The 20987-nt window shown below is 38.6% G+C and overlaps 1 long non-coding RNA gene across 1 annotated transcript; it reads left to right on the top strand.

Moving 5' to 3' along the window:
• Positions 1-358: 358 nt before the first annotated feature.
• LOC111767963 (uncharacterized) lies at positions 359-20073 on the top strand. Its single transcript, XR_002799928.2, has 3 exons — positions 359-498; positions 7031-7122; positions 19905-20073. It is a non-coding gene; the product is annotated as an uncharacterized lncRNA (long non-coding RNA).
• The last annotated feature ends 914 nt before the right edge of the window (positions 20074-20987 follow it).

Here is a 20987-nt window from a genome sequence, read left to right as displayed (position 1 = left end):
CAAATAAGTTCTTTAAAAGGTGACTCTATTTTATAAGTCCTGTTCTTAATTTAAAGTGTCCTGGCAGTACGGGGGAAGGAGGTACACTTATATATATCTATGACTCTTCCCCCACAAAAAAAATATCAAAACTAAGTAGCTTTTTACTTCTATGTGGCCCTTGAATGATCTGCTTCATGAATCAAGGCTTATTGGTACGTCAAAAGGTTTCACACTACCCACCACTGCTTCTGAGGACTGAATTGTGTCCTTCCCAAAAATTGTATGTTGAAGCACTAACCCCATGTGACTATATTGGAGGTGATTACGGTTCAATGATGTCATAAGGGTGGAGGCCCGATCCAATAGAATCGGAATCCTTATAAAAGAGGAAGAGACACCAGAGATCTCTCTTTCTCCACCATGTGAGGACACATGGAGAAGGTGGCCGTGTGCAAGCCAAGAAGAGAGCCATCACCAGGAACCAAATCAGCTGGCCTCCTTTTTTTTAAAATTGAGGTATAATTGAGATATATTAATTTCAGGTGTACAGCATAATGATTTGATATTTATATATATTGTAAAATGGTCACCACAATAATTCTAGTTAACATCCATCCCCATACATAGTTACAAAACTTCATTCTTGTGACGAGAACTTTTAAGATCTACCCTCTTAGCAACTTTCAAATATGTGATACAGTATTATTAACTACAGTCACCCTGCTGTACGTTACATTCCCATGACTTACTTATTTTGTAACTGGAGATTTGTACCTTTTGACCCGCTTCACTCATTTCACCCACCCTCTAGTAACCACCAATCTGCTGTCTGTATCTATGAGCTCTGTTTTTTTCATTTTTCTTTTTTAGATTTCACATATAAGTGAGTCATACAGTATTTGTCTTTCTCTGACTTATTTCACTTAGCATAATGTCCTTGAGGTCTATCCATGTTGTCACAAATGGCAAGAATTCATTCTTTTTATGGCTGAATAATATTCCATTGTATATATGCCACATTTTCTTTATCCATTCATCTATCTGTGGACACTTAAGTTGTTTCCATGTTTTGGTTATTGTAAATAACACTGCAGTGAACATAGGTGTGCATAAATCTTTTCAAATTAGTGTTATGTTTTCTTCAGATAAATTTCTGGATCATCTGGTAATTCAATTTTTAATTTTTTAAGGAGCCTCCATACTGTTTTCCATAATGGTTGCACTGATTTACATTCACATCAACAGTGCACAAGAGTTCCCTTTTCTCCACACCCTCACCAACATTTGTTATTTCTTGTATTTTTGATAATAACCTTTCTAGCAGGTGTGAGGTGATATGTCATTGTGGCTTTGATTTGCATTTCCCTGACGATTAGTGATGTTGAGCACTTGTCACGTACCTGTTGGCCATTTGTATGTCTTTTTGGGAAAAATGTCTATTCAGATCCTCTGCCATTTTTCAATCTGATTATTTGGTTTTTCACTAATGAGTTGTATGAGTTCTTTATATATTTTGGATATTAGCCCCTTATCAGATATATGATTTGCAAATATTTTCTCCCATTCAATAGATTGCCTTTTCATTTTGTTGATGGTTTCCTTTGCTGTGCAGAAGCTTTTTAATTTGATGTAGTCCCACTTGTTTATTGTTGCTTTTCTTGCCTTGTTTTTGGTGTCAAATCCAAAAAATCATTGCCAAGACTGATATCAAGGAGTCGATCTCCAGGTTTTCTTCTAGGAGTTTTATGGTTTCAGGTCTTACATTCAAGTCTTTAACCCATTTTAAGTTAATTTTTATGTATGGTGTGAGATAGTGATCCAGTTTTCCCAAGACCATTTGTTGAAGAGACTGTTCTTTCCCCCATTGTATATTCTTGGCTCCTTTGTTGTAAACTAATTGACTATACATAAATTAATATGCATGAGTTTGTTTCTGGGCTGTCTATTCCGTTTCATTGATCTATATCTCTGTTTTTATGCCAGTACCATACTGTTTTGATTACTACACTTTTGGAATATAGTTTGAAATCAGGAGCATTATGCCTCAAGCTTTGTTCTTCCTTCTCAAGATTGCTTTGGCTATTCAAGGTCTTTGGTGGTTCCATACAAATTCTAGAATTGTTTGTTCTATTTCTGTGAAAAACATCATTGGAATTTTGATGCATTGAATCTGTAGATTGCTTTGGGTAGTATGGAGCAGGCACCTTGATCTTGGACTTCCCAGCCTCCAGAACTTTGAGAAATGAATTTCTGTTTTTTTTGTTTTGTTTTGTTTTGTTTTTTTAAGATTTTATTTTTTCCTTTTTCTCCCCAAAGCCCCCGGGTACATAGCTGTATATTCTTCGTTGTGGGTCCTTCTAGTTGTGGCATGTGGGACACTGCCTCAGCGTGGTTTGACGAGCAGTGCCATGTCCGCGCCCAGGATTCGAACCAACGAAACACTGGGCCGCCTGCAGCGGAGCGCGCAAACTTAACCACTCGGCCACGGGACCAGCCCCTGAATTTCTGTTTTTTAAGGCACCCAGTCTATGGTATTTGTTATGGCAGCCCAAGCTGACTAATACAATTGTTCTTAAAAATATAGCTTTTCTTAATGTGAAAATTTCATGCTTTAAAATGTTAGCAGTATGATTTCAAGTTGAGCGTTCACATCATTATTGAACAGTTTTGAACTTACTAGGCCTTAGTTAGCATGTTTCCTGGACCAAAAAGAAACATATTTCTGAAATGCTAATATTTAAAACATCCATTATTTAAATCACATCCAAGATTTACCTGACCATTTAGGATAGAAAACCATTTTCTGAAAAACTAAGAAATTTTGACAGATCTACTCTGGATCCTTCCTATGAAAAACATGAAGAAAGGAGAGAGAAGTCCCTAGATTTAATTACATGTGGGTTTGAAATTTGGTGACATTTTTTTCTCTGAGTTATTTTATTCAATATCCAATAGATGACCCTGCTACCAATTCCATCCACACCTGATAAAAGAAAAGTAAGCCACTCATCCAGCTATCAGGTCCAGAGACTAGGAATAATCTAACACGAGAACAACACTCTTTTTCAAAGTCTCTGTGTTTTCCATGCTAACAGCAGTGTGAATGCTTCACTCACTGAAGCTGTTGAAACATCAAACAGCTTTAGGAAAATATCAGTGGTTTTAATTATTTCTCCATTGGGACTCTTTGGCTTCATTGAAGACGGTATATGAGTTGTTTGCTGGCCGAATGGCAAAATAAAAACGATACAGAGAACACCTCCACCAACATCTCCTTCTGGGTTTCATGAAACTTGAACAAAATACGTTTTGATGGCCTGTTGGATGACCTCTGAGAGGTGGAAAGCTACTGTGAATCCCCACCTCTTCTTCCTGTGAGATAAGCTGAGAAATTCGAGAAGAGGAGGGCTTATATCTGAACCCGACTACAGACATGCTTTTTCTGATTCAGCCATAGATTTGCTTGGAAACCTGTACGTCATGGCCTTGGCGGGCCCCCAGGCTTCCTCCTATGCAGTCTGCTATTTTTCCTCTAGCTTACCCAAAATAGCAGGGCAGAGATTTAGTACAGTTGGTATGCTGGTGTTTATAGGCCAAAGTGTTGTCAAGTTTTTTCTGTGGGCAAGCAGGGGTTTTTGAAGACTAGGAAGAACAAAAGGAAAAGTGGTTCCAGCCTTCTGCTTTTGTTTCCTGGAAGAGTTAGAGATCCACTTTCCCTCCTCCAGAGAATCCCAGTATTAGAATGCCTGTGCCGTGTTTAACCTCCCCTTCTATCTTCCTTCATTCTCTGAAAAATCCTTTATCCCATTCTGAAACCCAAGTGCTTGGAATTAGAGTATATCGTTGGTAATATATTTAAGCATACTTATGGCTAGGATTCTGCACAGTCAAAACAAGTATATAAATTTCTTTCTGGAGAATTTTCTGGTATATTATTTCTAGATAGTCTATTTTAAAATGCAAAGTCAAATATTTGTGAGGGGAAATGCAAGGGATAAAGAAAACACATCCCACCCTGAGGAGAAAAGAAGAAATAGATTTGCTGACTTTTAACTATTTTGTCTAGAAGCCTCGTTTCTTGCCTCATACAATATTTGCACCTTTATTTCCCAGTTTTGTAAAATGGGAGACCTCTATATTTCCCTTCAAGCTCCTCTTTGCTCAATGTAGCCCAATAAAATAAGAAGATGGTTCAGGTCTTTCCCATTTGTTATATTGTCCCCGTTAAGCTGCTACTGTCCTTACAATCACACCATTGCTGTTCCATCAGGCCATGCCATAGAATAAGATGCAAGCTGATGATTTGATCCTGGTTTCACCTTTTGAGCACCCAATTACAGATCAAGCGTAGGTCTCTGACATGGAGAAAAAAAGGCAGGAACAAAATTACAGGAAATTTTCCCCACTCAGAATCGCTGACCTCTTCCTGCAGCCACAAGAAGAGTCACTCCATAGTGCTCTGCTGCTATTTCTCCTGGCCAAGGCCAAGTACTTAGATGCCCTAAGTACTCCACAGGTCCCCTGTGCCCAACTCCAATACCTCATTAGAAACAAAACCAAGACCAACCCATGAATGATTGCTTCATAGTTTTCAAAATTACACCAAATTCATAGGTATGCATAAGTGAAATTAAATTCTGTCTAGATCTGCTAATATGTGCATGTACGTGCCTGTGTTTGCTTTGCTGGGATCTTGAGCACTGAGGTCTTGAGCATCAGTGTGTAATCCAGCCCTGCCCGGGGCTCCTAGATTGGGTGCTTGTCCTCTGACTTTACTTTCGTATGAAATGGCTGATCCAATCTGACATGGCTCGTCCCCGTGGAGACTGTCCCAGGGAAACTGTGAGAAAAACATCAGGGAGGATCAAATACCAATGTTTTGTCCAGGTGCCAATGTGGCAGCTCCCTAATAATAGGATGCAGGCACCAGGAACACTAGGTGTTTACATTTATTTAAAAAACTTCAGCTCTCAAAGAGAGCTCCCCTTGGCAAAGTAAACAAACATTTGTACTGAAACTTTCATCTCCAGCACTTTTTAACCATTACGTCATTAATCTTCAAAGCAGCTAGATAAGGCAGGTAGAACAATTTGCTCTGCAGTTTTAAATGTCCCACTTCATACGAGCAGGAGAGTGTGCAGTGACAGCACTACGAAGCCTGGCTCCCGACAAACAGGCTACCAGTGAGAGGAGGAGCCACCCTGTGAGCTCCCTCTGCCTGAGGCTCCCTGTCCATTCCCATCTCCCCAGTGCCCTTAGTTATCTCTTCAGGGTTGCATCCCATCTGCTGGAGCTTTCCATCATTCTTTGTCCCTCAGCCCCCATCCTTGCTCATCCCCCAAACTTGCTCATCTTCCTAGAATCCCGTCTTTGCCTATATGATGAGCAACACTGAGTTAATCCAAGAAATGACTTTGTGTTACACAGTCAATATACTCTGCCTGCCATGCTTCTATTTATATTTTGACAGAGATCCTGTGAACGTTATGTCTTAATAGAAGTATAATGAAAGGAATAATACTTTAAGCAGGAGGATCTGGTGAATGTCCCTTAAATGACATTAGACCACTGTAGGCTTTACCTAATTGCTGGGTCTATCCAATGAAGAAGGTAAACTGGGTAGATTGGAATGAAGCTTAACCACTTCTCACTCTTATTTATCATCTAAAACAATTTACATGTGTGTGTGCATGTTTGTGGGGGGGGGTGTCCCTTTAATTTAAGACTAATACTTCCTTGATTTCTATTTCTGCACTCTTTCATCAATATATAGGTCTTCTGTGTTTTCCTTTACTTTTAGATTTTAGATATGTTATTTATTATTTAGTAAAGGGATAACTGATGCTCTGTACTTCCATCTTTAAGAAAACTGACTAATACACAGCAGTTCTGGGAGGATTAAAGGCATCAGAAATATTATTATATTCTTCCTATAACCATAGAAATATTAGCTTCCAGAGGCAAAAGAGAGTTACCCAATACCATTTACTCTGTGTGTGTGACTTCCTTCCTATTCTAAGTGAGCACTAATTCAGCACCATCAATTCTTTTTCATACTTACTAAGATTTCTCCTTAAAGTACAATTCAGTTTTAAGCAACTGACCAGACAATACGGCTTGTCAAAGGCAGAACTTGTCTCCTAGTGTATTGAGAACACTTGTGCTATCTAAATCCTTACTTAGATTATATCTCAGAAATTACATTAGCAGCTAACATTTAATCTACATAACGACAGTCTGTTGACACCCCAAGTCTCTCTATGCAATTTGCATGCAAAGGTACCATCTAATCTAAGAGGATTCCTCCAGGGAGAGTTTGAGAGAAGGCAAATCTTACATTAACCTGAGAAAAAAAATCAAGTCCCCACCAGGAGTAGACATCTGGGAAGAGTGAAACATAGGATGAAAAGTAGCTTCTGAATAGTTTCTCTACTGTTTAAAATCGTACATCTAACATTTTATCTAAGATGAAATTCTAAATCGAATTCCATGTTTAATTCATATGGATACAAATGTCTCCAGTGCCCAACACAGTGCCTGACACATAAAGATGCCCAGCAATGTTTTGCTGGGAAAAAAAAAATGAATAGAAAAATACTCAAATGCCAAATATTTTTTGGACTATCCTTGATTTTATATTACCTAAACCCCAGCTTTCTTCCATTAGAGGAAATCATCAGCAGTTGGCAATAGTTTAATTATATTTTAAGAGATATACAAAAAAATAAATCTATGCTCATAAAACATGAGCCAAAAAACATCTAACTGCCTAAGTATGGCCATTCTTGACTGCCCCCCATTTCCTTCTTAAGCACCACTTAAACGTTCCCCTATTGCCAATTCCAGATATGTGTCTCAAATAAGTAATAAGATAATTAGTCCCAAAGTATACACACTCAACAGGCCAATTATTAAAATAATATCAGCCTTGGGAAAAAATAATGCATTGTATAAAGAAATCCTGAAGATCCAGTGGAGAATGAAATAAGCCAGCTGCAGGGCAGGACAAATCTGAATCAGACAAGTCTGTGCTGTGGTCTGTCTCCAGGATTCCACCTGAGCATGCAAATTTCTGACAGAGCAGGGATTGTCGTGGAGATCAGGAGATCTGGGATCCAGCTGAAATGGAAAACTAAGTAGGTATGTAAGCCTCAGCATGTGACAGCCTCCAGTCTGAGTTTTTGTTTTATTCTGTTTTGTTGCACACCATAGACACTGAACAAATATTAAACCCAACTTTCCTCATCTATAATAATGATCATCTCAAAAGTCCCTTCCAGGACTAGCATGCAGTGATTCTAAGATTTAAGGTTTCGCTAACATGGAATCAGAGACTAACTACAATTAGAAGAGGAAAAAAAATGAGGAAACTGCTGCTTTACAAAATTTATCACCAACCATCTCTAAACATTGGATCCATACCAGAATCAAAATAGGGCTTCCCATTTTCTCTAATGTTTAAATGCCTTATGTCCAGATCGCAGTATTTCACCCTGAAAATTAGAATATTTTGAATTTTAAGAAATTATATGGGCTTGGTTTCTTATCCTTACTTGAGGTGGATCCTTATATTAGAACCAGTTTTGGAAGCTCTGCCATAGTCTAGCAATCAATAGGATAGGTTGGGCTAGATTGTGTCCATAACCTTAGTTCTCTTATATCCCAGGTACATTTCTAGACCAGCAGCCCTAAAGTAATCCAAATTAAGACCTTCGAGTAGCCCAGCTGAATCAGGTGAACAAGACTGACTAGGACCTGCCACCATCTAGAACCGTTTAGACCTGCCCGTTCAATAACTATTTCTTCTTCTCTATGCCTGTTATTATAGCAGGCAATGAGGATTCAGAGGTGAACATGACATAACTCTCCCCTCAGAGTTCATAGTCTAGCAGGGCATATAGAGAAGTGAATAGAGAAATACAGTGAGGTACATGCAAGATAGAGATAAGGACAGGATATACAATAGTACATACAAGAGGCATCTAACAGTCTTAGGAGGCAAGAGGAGACAGCATCTAAGCTGAGATCTGAAGGACCACAGGAGTAGGATGAGACCTTGGGGAACAGCAACCCATCTGCGAGTATTAGGAATATTAGGAAGTCCAAGGTTGGCCAGCACTGGTGTAGCAACAGACCGTTGAGCAGCCTGTCTCTGCCTAGGTGTGGTCCTCCACCCACCTGCAGAGTTCCACCAGGGGAGCTGCTCAATATGTGGATTTCTAGGCTCCACCCCAGCCTGACTGAATCAGAATCTCTTGGAGGTGGAGCCCAGAGTTCCGAACTGTAAAAGTTCATCAAGTGATTTTGGTGAAAGTTGAGGTTTGAAACCCTCTGCACTGGCAAGCAACCCCTTCAGGCAGGTGGTTGTCAATATCTACCCGAAGCAGAGGATGGTCACGAGTCTGTACAGAAAGACAGTCAGCAACAGAAAACCTTGAGTGGATTCCCAGTCACCAGGTTGGAGTTTTGGAACAGATGTGAGTTATGCAAGAAAGGGACTGTCGTCCTGGGCAGATTACCAAGCTAGGATTCTGCCACAGAGGAAAATGTCATCATTTGGAGACTAGAACTGGAAGACAGTAGGAACAGTTAAAAGAATGAGAAAAAAGTTTAAATGATAACTAGATACTAAGGTCAGAGATAAATGGGTAGCATAGGCGACTTAATGTTGAGGGCCATAACATTGGGCCAGGTCTGCGTCTAGGAGTCAACTGGACTCTGATGATGAAAGAAGACAGTTTCTGAGGCTGAAAAATCAGGCAGGCCATATATCCTGGGAATAGATGATATGGTGTGGTGTGCTAGGTTATGTTGTAACTTTGTATTCTAATCAAGTCATTGAATCCCTTTTGCAATATTATCATTCTCAGAACTTGTAAATATACAAGTTCTCCCTCCACACAACTCTCAATATTTCAACATTCATCTCCCTTATAACTGGATAGAATCTGTTCGTATTCCTAACCAGGCCTAACTCTCAAATTGAGGCGTTCTCTAGCAGGATTAGAGACTCACTTCTTTGATATTTGAGATCAACACAAGTTTGTGATTTTATTTGGAATCGCTGATTGATGCCAGCCTTTGTAGGGCAAAACAAACAATCAAAATCCTTTTATTCAAAGTGTGTTCTGACTTAATCTGCATTTAGAAGGTAATTAATTTCACTTGTTGTTCGTAAATGACTAGCACAGTTTCTGCAGGTCATGAGATCAGTCAAAGGAACTACGAGCAGTGCCAAACAAAAGTCCCAGCTATGTCTTGTTATATCGATGACTCCAACCCTGGTGTTCATGCTCCTGGCAAACTAGCCAGGTGGACATTCATTCACTTCCAAAACTCATGGCAGTTCTAATCAAAAGGTGTACAGCATCCTCTTCCACTAGCTTTTTTGTAGGAAAACAAATTATAATATGTGGTATGGCTCTGGAATCAAAAAGATCTGATTTAATCTCACCTTGCATTGATTAACTTGTGTGAACCTGGGCAAGTTATTTGTCTCTGAGATCCTTATCTGTAAAACGGTAGTATTAATATTACCTACTCTTCAGCCTATCGAACTGCTTTGGAGATTGAGGTCGTTATATGCAAAGCATTTAGAAGAGCACAGCATAAGTTAATTGTTATCATTCTTGTTGCTACTGTTATTCAGGCCACTCCAGCCTACAGGGACTGTGAGGTCCCTTCCACAGGAGTCACCTGTGTTCTATTGGAATGTGTCTTTCCTTGGTAATGCAAAGTGCCCCACATGTTTCCTCTGGGAACTCCCAAGAGAATGCTGCCTGTACTTAGATCAAGTATGGTCTACTGCAGTGTGGCACCCATCATGTTCTTATTCTCCTGCCCTGTGCTCTGAGCTTTCTCCAAGGTCCATGGTTTGAAGAGACCACTGTCACTTCTGCAGATAAGAATACTCATGTCTGAGCCTACAATGATGCCTTCTGGTGTTCTCTAAGGCCAGTGCACTGAAGTCCCAATGATGTCACACTTCATCACCTGGAGCGGGGCAATTGAGTACCAGCCAACCAGTTTCTTGTGAGAACAATTTTTTCGGCTAGTATGTGTAGCCCCACCCTCCACACAGTTCAACTATGGGTCCATACACTGAGCCACAGTAGTTATTTCTGAAAGAAACCTTAGACTATCCTTCATCCCCATTCCCCTTTCAAGCTTCTTTCATCGTCTTCCCCCAAACCAACATGCCAATAAACCCTAACAGTGATTTCTGGAAGACAGTAGAGTTTAGTGGTTAAAAGCAAGGGATCTGATGGGGGCTGGCCCCGTGGCCGAGTGGTTAAGTTTGCGCGCTCCGCTGCAGGCGGCCCAGTGTTTCGTTGGTTCTAATCCTGGGCGCAGACATGGCACTGATCATCGGACCACGCTGAGGCGGCGTCCCACATGCCACAACTAGAAGAACCCACAACGAAGAATATACAACTATGTACCGGGGGGCTTTGGGGAGAAAAAGGAAAAAATAAAAAAAATCTTTAAAAAAAAAAAAAGGCAAGGGATCTGAGTTGGACAGTTTGGATTTAAGAGGAAACAGGCCCCTCTGTGCCACACTTTTTTTTGTTTTGTTTTTAAGCAATAAAATTGATACAATAATAGAACCTAAATCACACCAACATTTGGGAATGCCTAAATGAGAAGAAGTATCTGAAGCCCTTACCATGGTACCCAGCGCATAGCACTGGCTTGGTAAATGGGGGTTATGGACATTAGCTTCACTTTTTGAAGTGATACGTTATGGACTGAATGTATCACCCCAAAATTAACATCTTGAAATCTAATCACCAAGGTGATGGCACTTGGAAGTGGGGCCTTTAGGAGATAATTCAGTCATGAAGATGGAGCTCTCACGATTGGGATTAGTTTCTTTATAAGAAGAGGCCAGACAGCATGCTCTTTATAAGAAGAGGCCAGACAGCATGCTCTTTGACATTAGTCTTAGCAGCATGTTTTCAAGTACCATGTCTGACAGGGAAAGGCAAACAAAATAAAAAATAAACAAATGGGACCACATCAAACTAAAAAGCTTCTGCACAGCAAAGGAAACCAACAAAACAAAAAGACAACCTAACAATTGGGAGAAGATATTTGCAAACCACAAATCGGATAAGGGGTTAATATCCAAAATATACAAAGAACTCATACATCTCAACAACAAAAAAACCAACAATCCAATTAAAAAATGGGCAAAAGATCTGAATAGAGATTTTTCCAAAGAAGATATACAGATGGCCAACAGGCACATGAAAACATGTTCAACATCATTAACTGTCAGGGAAATGCAAATCAAAACTACATCTTACTCCGGTCAGAATGGCTATAACTAACAAGACAGGAAACAACAAATATTGGAAAGGATGTGGAGAGAAAGGAACACTCGTATACTGCTGGTGGGAGTGTAAACTGGTACAGCCACTATGGAAAACACTATGGAGCTTCCTCCGAAAATTAAGCATAGATCTATCATATGATCCAGCTATTCCTCTGCTGGGTGTTTATCCAAAGAACATGAAAACACTAATGCATAAAGATACATGCACCCCTATGTTCGTCGCAGCCTTATTCTCAATAGCCAAGACTTGGAAGGAACCTGGTGCCCATCAAGGGACAAATGGATAAAGATGTATATATACACAATGGAATAGTACTCAGCCATAAGACATGATGAAATCTGGCCATTTGTGACAACATGGATGGAACTTGATGGTATTATGCTAAGGGAAATAAGTCAGAGGGAGAAAATCAAATACCACATGATCTCACTCATAAGTAGAAGATAAAAACAACAACAAACAAACACATAGCAACAAAGATAGGATTAGTGGTTACCAGAGGGGAAGTGGGGAGGGGAGAGGCTGGAAAGGATGATTAGGCACACATGTGTGGTGATGGCTTGTAATCAGTCTTCGGGTGGTGAACATGATGTAATCTACACAGAATTTGAAATATATTATGATGTACATCTGAAAGTTATATAATGTCACAATCCAATGTTACTGCAGTAAAAAAAATCAAATCAAATCAAAAAAAAAAAAAGAGGCCAGAGAACCAGCTCACCCTCATTCCATCACATGAGGATGCAAGAAGTCAGCAGTCTGCAACCTGGAAGAGGGCTCTCACTGGAACCCAACCATGCTGACACCCCAATCTCAAACCACCCAGTCTCCAGAACTGTGAGAAGTAGATGTTGTTTCAGCCTCCCAGTTTATGATAATACGTTATAGCAGCCCAGATTGACTGAGGCACTACAGTTTAAGACAAGACTAAGACTTCTTCCACAGCCTAACAGAATCACTAATGTTTCTACTCCTATAGTTGTTGTTTTTTTTTTTTCTTTTAATGGCTACTATGGGCTCAGTAGCTATTGGGATAAAACCTTTAAATTATGAGAAAATGGTGCAGAACTTTGCTTTGCAAAACCAATAACCAATTATATCCTATGTAAGGATGAAACATCAGGTTTACATAAGATGCATTCTTCATTTCGTATAAACTTGCCACCCAGGGAGATTAGTTGAAGACTATGACACATTGATTTAATTACAGTTTTACAACCATTGTTCCCCAGAATTATTCCCTTGTTGAAAAAGTGAATCATGAAATGTTTTCACATAAATGCATATTAAAGCAGCTCAACCCATAGTAATAACATTTGTATATCACCTAGTAAGATAAAATGTTATTCCACTTTTGTAATTTAATTTAATCCTCACAACAACCATGTAAGGAAAGTACAGCAGATATTGTTTCTATTTTATGGATAAAGAAACTAAAGCTCAGAAAGAGTAGGTAAATTGTACAAGTCACACAGCTAGTAATGGCAAAGCCAGCACTTGAATCTAAGACTACAAATCCTATACCAATGCTTGTTTACTGCGATACTCTTGGTTAAAATTTTTTGCTTTGATTAACTTTGCTGTATATATGCATTTTGGTACGCCAATCCATTACTCTCCAATTCTGCGCAATTCACTTACTGAACATTTAAAAAGAATTCATTCCACCATGTGTCACAAGCCAATGCCAAGTACCCTTAGGAGTCTTTGTCATTCTATGACCACTCTTTTGAGTTTCCCACCTGAAAAAGATTATGGGCAAAGAGAATTGAAAGTCAAGAACCGTGAATTGCCATCATTGGGTTCACCTGAGACTGGCTTCGCTGGGTTTTCTGAGACTGAGGGAGCAGTGGCAAAACATAAAATCGAGGATGGGGCTGTCCCTGTGGCCGAGTGGTTAAGTTCGCGCTCCGCTGCAGGCGGCCCAGTGTTTCGTTGGTTTGAATCCTAGGCGCAGACATGGCACTGCTCATCAAACCACGCTGAGGCAGCGTCCCACATACCACAACTAGAAGAACCCACAACGAAGAATATACAACTATGTACCGGGGGGCTTTGAGGAGAAAAAGGAAAAAATAAAATCCTAAAAAAAAAAAATCGAGGATAAGAACTGAGGCAGAACTTCACAGATGGTGCTCTCTTCCCTGTTCCAAGCTTTATTAAGTAGACCAGTGGTTCTTACCTTTAGTTGCACCTTAGAAATACAGGAGGACCTTTCCAAAGATGCCAAAGCCTGAGCCCCACCCAGTCCAATTAAATCAGAATCTCTGGAGGAGAGACCAGGATATGGGTAGTTTATAAAAACTCACAGGTACTCCCAGTGTGCAGCCAGGGTTTGAGAAACAGTGTGCTGGGCTAACCACCACATCTCAAGGGCAAGGGTAAGTTGGGGAAACACAGTAGCTGTTAGAAGAAGCACCCACTACTGCCATGGAGAAGGACAGAGACCAGTGAAAGAATTATGCCAAACCTGATCCAGTGGAAAACTGGAATCTGGGTCAAGGGACAGCCAGATCCAGACTTATGTCAGCCCTGGTAGCAGGTGCTAGAATAATACAGGGAACATTCTTTACTTCACCCAGGTTAAGCTCTCTGTTCCTATATGTTGCCTGAGTTGTTTCTAAATGGTAAGGATTACCCTATTCCCAATTTTCACTGTGCGTCTATGATTGTGTTGTAAATATTGTTAGGGCTTTGTTTATGTGTTAGGGTGATTGGTTTATAACCCTCCCCCTCCCCCAAAATAGAAAGCATTCAAAATTCATCCTTGAGAAAAACATCTAGAAATGTAAAACCTAACAATTTTATCCTTACCATCATATAATCCTTTTTTTACTCTGAGATTTCTTTTAGACCTGGATTATTTTGTGAATTAAAATTAAAAATCAATCTTAATTATACATATTGAATGTTAAAGAAATAGATATAACAAGAAAAAAATAATATAACAAGAAAAATAGTTTTCACATTTGTCTTAGCAGTATATTTAATTTATAACTCCTTTTCTCTCATTGTTGTAACTGTTGATATTTACAACAGAATTGAGGTCGCAGCATTTATTGGCCTTTCTTTAAACTTAAAATAAGTGACCCATTGTTTTTTGCATCATAACTCATGCATGAGAAAAATCATAACTTTGCCCTTGATTTATAGGACTTAAAATATTTTTTGATGTGAAATCATTCTTTATGTGTTTGCAATATATTTCAGATGAAGATGTAGTCTTTTTGCCACTATTCTGAACTTGTCCTATCTGCCCTGATAAAAATACAAGTTATAGATTCAAGAATCTCCATAGGAATTCTTTAACTCTGTATCAACAGACAAAGAAATTATTCTTGAAATACATCTGATGACATGATAGACTGGTAAAGTCAAATCTCTCCAGAAGCAAAAATTAACTATGATTACTTGATGTAAGACATCACTCAAACCAATCAAATGTTATTTTGGGAAATCATAAATTTATATCCAGCGTCAGTTTGTCACTCATTAAGTTCTTATAAAAATGATTAGGAAATTATCTTAATAAGTAAACGTTAGTCTTAACCTCTTCTTAGTTTGATGCTTTAAAAATATAAGTTTATATCAATCCATTGAGTCTTGCTAAAAGTCTTTGCCTGCTTGGAGAGTTATTTATTCTAGTATTAATAAACTTTATCCAGGATTGATGAGGAAATTCTTGCATTACTCCATCTGCAACAAATCAATCTACCACGTTAGCAAAGCTTTCAAAATATGGTTTTATAGTTAATATTAATAAATATTTACTGGGTACCTACTATGTTCCAGGCACTGTGTAAGGTGTGAGGAATATAAGAAAATCTCATTATCTAAAAGTGTTCCTACACACAAAAACTCGGGGTGCAGACTGCCATCTTGCCAAGGTGTCGTTTTAGTGACTGACATGGATCAGCACCTCCAGCAGTCAACAATGACAGCAGGCAAAGCTGCTTCACAGGGAGTTACTGATCCTGCTGCTGTATTTTGCTTGTCGCTCCTTTGAAAGATGCTTACTTTGAAGATCTCGATCGTGTGGGAGAGGAAGCACGATGTAACCTATAAATTGAGCAGCAGAGAGGTTTTAGAGCCGCAAGTAAATCCCTTTGTCGGTAACTCAGAGAGATCACAGCAGAGGTAAACATAGGGAAGAAAATACAAAAAAGACTCCGTGATCTTCATGATAAAGGAGTCAATTGCTTCTCCAATAAACATTTTTTTAAAGTACTGCAGCAAGAACAGAACAGAAGAGTCTCTCTCCCAACTCTTGCCCAAAGGAAGAAAGATCTAAACAAGGGAGACTCTCCAGGCTTGTGAAGGTACCGCCATGAATAGTTCCAGGAACCTTTCGATGAAAAGTATGTACTTCTTAGATTTGGTTCCAAATTAGTCCCAACATACCTGGCAGTGCTCTCTTCCACTCTTATTGAACCTGAAGAAAAAAAATTCTGATACATCATTGATCATTCATCAATTCCCCAAACTGATAGTAGCAAACTTCCTCAGGTTGACTGTTAGGCCTTGTTCATCAGGATTGTGCAGAATGTTCGTATGAGGCAACAGGTTTTATATCTGCAGTGATTTCCTCATTTTCCATAAAAATAATATAACAAAATGCTGATATAATTTAAATTTCATCCAATTTATTATATTTTAAATGTTTTCTACATGGAGACAACGAAGAGGCATGATCACAGAAAATGTCTAAAAATTTAATGGTTAATGTCTTTTAACTCAACCTAAACCACCTAAATTACAGTAAAATCTCATTTATTTAGACTTAATTTAAATGTGACAAATCTACATGACATTTCACTGAAGTTGATCTGTGAAATTAGATGTATAAATTGAATACCAATTTACCACTTCTACAAGAATTGGTTAAACTCCCTAAGTCTCTATTTACCTATCTGGAAAATTGGGGATAGTCTCTAATCTATTTTTACTTTTTCTAATCACCCATACTGTTAATACTCTATTCCACAAACATCTAGTGCATAAAATAACACAAAAGCCTCCTAACTAAACCCTCTGCCTCCATTCTTGCCCACCCATCCCCCCAAAATATGGGCTATTATTATTATTATTATCATTATTATGGCCATAGTGATTTTAAAACTCTGAGTCAGAGAATATCACTCCTCTGCTCAAGACTCTGTAACGACTTCTCATGTTCTTCAGTGAAATCCAAACTCTTTCCCACAGCTGACAAGGCCTCTGTGAGCACCCCACCAACACTACTTCTTCTCTAAACTCACCTTTCTTTTCCCCCAAGGTTTATTGAGGTATATTTGACAAATAAAAATTGCATATATTTAAAGTGTACAGTGTGATGTTTGTATATACATACACATTTTGAAGTGATTAATGAAACTAATTGAGATATCTATCACCTCACATAGTTACCTTTTTCTTCTTTTGTGTCTGTGGTGAGAACACTTAAGATCTACTCTTTTAGCAAGTTTCAAGTATCCAATACACGCTTATTAACTATACTCACTATGCTATACATTGTCTCCAGAACTTACTCATCTTATATCTGACAGTTTGTACCCTTTGACCAACATTTCCCCCACCCCCTAGCCTCTGGTAACCACTATTCTGCTTTATCTCTATGACTTCTTCTTTTTTAGATTCCACATATGAGATCGTGTAGTATCTGTCTGTCTGGTTTATTACACTTAGATTAATATTCTCTAGGTTCATCTGTATTGTCACAAATGGCAGGATTTCCTTCTTTATTAACGTTGCATAATATTCCATTGTGTGTGTGTGTATGTGCATCCTAAATATCTGCTGATGGATGAATGAATAAAGAAAATGTGGGATGTCCATTTCCTTTGAGATCTGAGAAGATCCTAATTATGAGATCTTGCCCTTAATAACTGTGGTTAATTATACAATAGCTGGTACAAAAATTCTGCTAATTCAGTGTTAAAGGTATAAACATAAAAGTCACCAAAGCTGGGTATGGTGATTTAAAAATACAGCCCGAAATTCTTTGACATTCCTCACATTGGGAGGGACTGTGCAGCCCTCATTCACTTGAATCTGGGCAAGCTTGCAGCTGCTTTAACCAATAGAGTACAGACTTCTTAGGTTAGATCAGAACAGGTCATGTAGCTTCTACATCATTCTCTGGGGATGCTCACTCTGGAGTAGGCCAAGCACCATGTAAAATGTTTGACCACTCTTGAGACCTCCATGGTGAAGACGCCATGTGTGGGCACTTCAATCTATAGTCCCAGCTAAGCTTCCATCTGACCAGCATCTACTGCCAGCCATCTTGGATGGCTTGGAAGGCTCAAGGCTGGCCCACTTGAGCCTTCAGATGGCCACAGCCCTGGCAGACATCTATCTGTAACCGCATGAGAAACCCCAAGTGAAAACTGTCCAATCAAGGCCTTCCTGAATTTCTGACCCACAAGACTGAGCCTAAGATTAAAGAGTTGCTGTTTTACATTTCTAAGTTTGGAATCAACTTGTTACAAAGCAATAGAAATTCATATACCAGGAAATGTAAAAATTGAGTTTCTTATCACACACCTTTTCACCTGTATTGTTCTGACTCTACCTTCCACGTGGTAAGAAAATGATCCATTTAAAATGTAGTCAAATATAAACAATGGCTTTGATTCACAAAACAAGATAGAAGAATTTTAACATTGGAAGATATTATTGATTTCAGTCTCTCGAAAATGCAGCCCATGGAGCTTATAGCTTATCAGGAGCACTGAGAAGAGCGGCGGTCAAACTACTGGACCAAATCCAGCACACCGCCTGTTTTGTATTAAATAAAATAAACATGGTCCACAAAGCCTCAAGTAGTTAGTATCTTTCCCTTTACCAAACATTTGCCAACCCCCAAGATAGAGAATGGCAAAATTGAAACAGGAACGTAAGTGTTCCGATTCATACACCAGTGTTCTTTTCTCACTGTGCTCCCTGAGAAGAAGAAAAGTTTTCATTAACATCAGCATGTTTTAACAAGCCTATTTCCTGATCCTGTAAATTCCCATCAGTACTTAAATTTTGTAAGGACTTTTTTCTTTTTGGGTTTTTGTTTTGTTTTGTTTTGTTTTTGCTCTTTTTGTTTTACTTTAATTTAGCTTTCAAAAAGAGAGTGGTCACAGAAGGAAAAATATACATTATGTAAAGTTTTCTGTGATACCATCAGTGAAGGAGAAAAAAAAAAGGAAAATTGATATCTTAGACCGGGGGTTGGTAAACTTTTCCTCTAAGGGCTAGAATATTTCTCTCTTTGCAAAACTATACAGTGTGTGTCAAAACTACTCAACTCTGCTGTTTAACCAAAAGCAGCCATAGATAAGCCTTAAATAAATAGGCGTGGCTGTGTCCAATAAGACTTTTTATTTACAAAAACAAGTGGTGGGTCAGAGTTAGCCTGCAGCCCTACTTTGCCAAGCACTGTTTGAGAGAATTTGATGACACACAGCTGGGGGAAGGTAATGCTGCTGCGTATAGTAAAACTGTAGTTACCAATTCTACACAGAGAGGTGGGGGGATGTCAAACATGAAGCTCATGTAATAACAATATTTTGCCTGTGTAGTGCATGCTTTGTTCACTCTACTCTAAAAGAATACTTAATATCCAGTTTGGGAATATTATTGAATTAGAGTTGACTTACAGTTACTGAAAGACCTCATAAGTTAAAATTCAGTCTTTATTATTACAGCTTGAAAGTCTTACTTTTTTTACAGTTGATTTATTTCTCCCAGAAATAACAGGAGACCATTCTAGATTTCAATAGCCCATGAAAACAGCTACTTCGCAGCCTTAGAATCCTAACACAAGGTCGTTTTTCACTCTGCTGCCAAACTTTCCTAAACATAGTATTCTCAGATTGTGTGAGATTTTTTTCCTCCTAGTTTTCAGAACCCCTGAAGTTTTCCCAATACAAAAAAAAGGCTTATTCTTACCAGTTAGTAGAGGGCATTCTACTTTCAAAGGGAGAGGATTTCTAATCCCCTCCACAGGGCTTTACACTATCATAAATTTCCTGGACATGCTGTCACCTACATAAAGGGCCAACATCACCTAAATGCTAACCACTCAGGGGTAAGGTGGATGGGGTGACGAAGACAGTGACCCAGTCCTATTGCACAGAGTTGAAGGTGATATTAAAGAGTAGACTTTTAGAAAAGAAGTATGCTTTATTTTTCAACTTAAAAACTGCCTACTTGAACAAAAAATAAAATTTTTTCCAGTGCTAAAAGCAAATAAGTGGATTTTCCAGAGATTCAAAAAGAAAAAGAATATTTTCTTTGTGCCTGAGATATATATAGATTTCAGAAAGATTTAAAAAAATGCACTGATAAAGTAAGCAACTAATCAATTAGAAATTCATAGTAATGTTGATTATATAAATATATAAATGCGTATATATAGCAATAATTATAAAAGGCAAAATACAAACATTATAGTATTACTTTCAACCACTTCAATCTAAAGAATAGGAAATTTTAAAGTGTTTGCTTTGAAAGCTCACAGAATTATCCACGTGTAAAAAATCCAAAATTGCTGTAAAGTGTAAAAATTATCCTTTTTTCCACCTACAGGTAAGTCAAAATTGCTGTGAAAATTTTCTTCAAACTTTTTGAAAAGAAATTATCCAGAAAGAAAAATCTCTGAAGCTACACAATGAAAACTTCAAGGATAGAGGAAAACTCTCATTGCCTGCATCTACAGAACACAGGCAAAATAAACTACCCCCTACACACACACACTGTACAGTTTATGTTCATTATTTGAGTTAACAAAATTCTATTGAGTGCCATGTACGTTAATTTGTGTATGATGTGCATGTATGAATGCGTCTATATTATGTGAATGCACCCCTGTGCGTGTGAATCTATCTGTGAGCGAAGCCACGAGGAAGGCCTAAGGGCAAAGAGGACACAGGCAGGTAAGGCGACATCTAACCACCCAAGGGCGCCAGAAATTATCCTCTGGAGCGGGTTATACTTGCACAAATGCTGTAAATGTTGCAGTTAGAGATGACAATGGGACTGTTGATGAGAACAGAATGATCTCAAAGGTATCCTTCTAGAGAGCAGAAAATGTCATTGGTGGGCAAAGATAGAAAGACATATGCTCTTGGGAGAGGACATGGAGGGAAGGGGAGAAAAGATAAGCTACGTTACACCACTGATTGAGAGCAGTTATTGGGTATTCTCTACACTTTTCAATTAAACATTTTAAAATAAAATTAATTATTTTTAGATATTTCTGAAGTTGCATGGAAGTCTTCTTAAATTTGTGGTTGTTTGGACTGCAACTAACAGTGGTGAAAACCACTGTTTTCACTTCTAAAGTAGAAGAAAGTAGGGGCTGGCCATTAACTTTTCTTCTTAATCTCTGGCTAAATTTCATCTGCCATTTATATCCATCAACAAGGTACCAAATTCGTATATTACATATGAGATGCTGCTCATGTGGGAAAGAATTCGCGTCGATGCTAGAGATAAGGAAAGTTCTTGGATAGAAACGTCAGTTCTCTAGTCTCGCAGGCCATCATGTTTGTTTGGGTTCACAGGTGGATATAGCCATCATAAGAATACAACGGAGGAAAAGCCAACATGGTAGAATACTTAGCAGTAATTTCTGCAGAGACGAAAACAACTTACTCATTATAAAAGTCA

This window comes from Equus caballus, chromosome 14, assembly GCF_041296265.1.
Source record: "Equus caballus isolate H_3958 breed thoroughbred chromosome 14, TB-T2T, whole genome shotgun sequence".
Lineage (NCBI taxonomy): Eukaryota > Metazoa > Chordata > Mammalia > Perissodactyla > Equidae > Equus > Equus caballus.
Note: the sequence above shows the minus strand (reverse complement) of the source record. Positions and strands in the feature narration are given on the sequence as shown.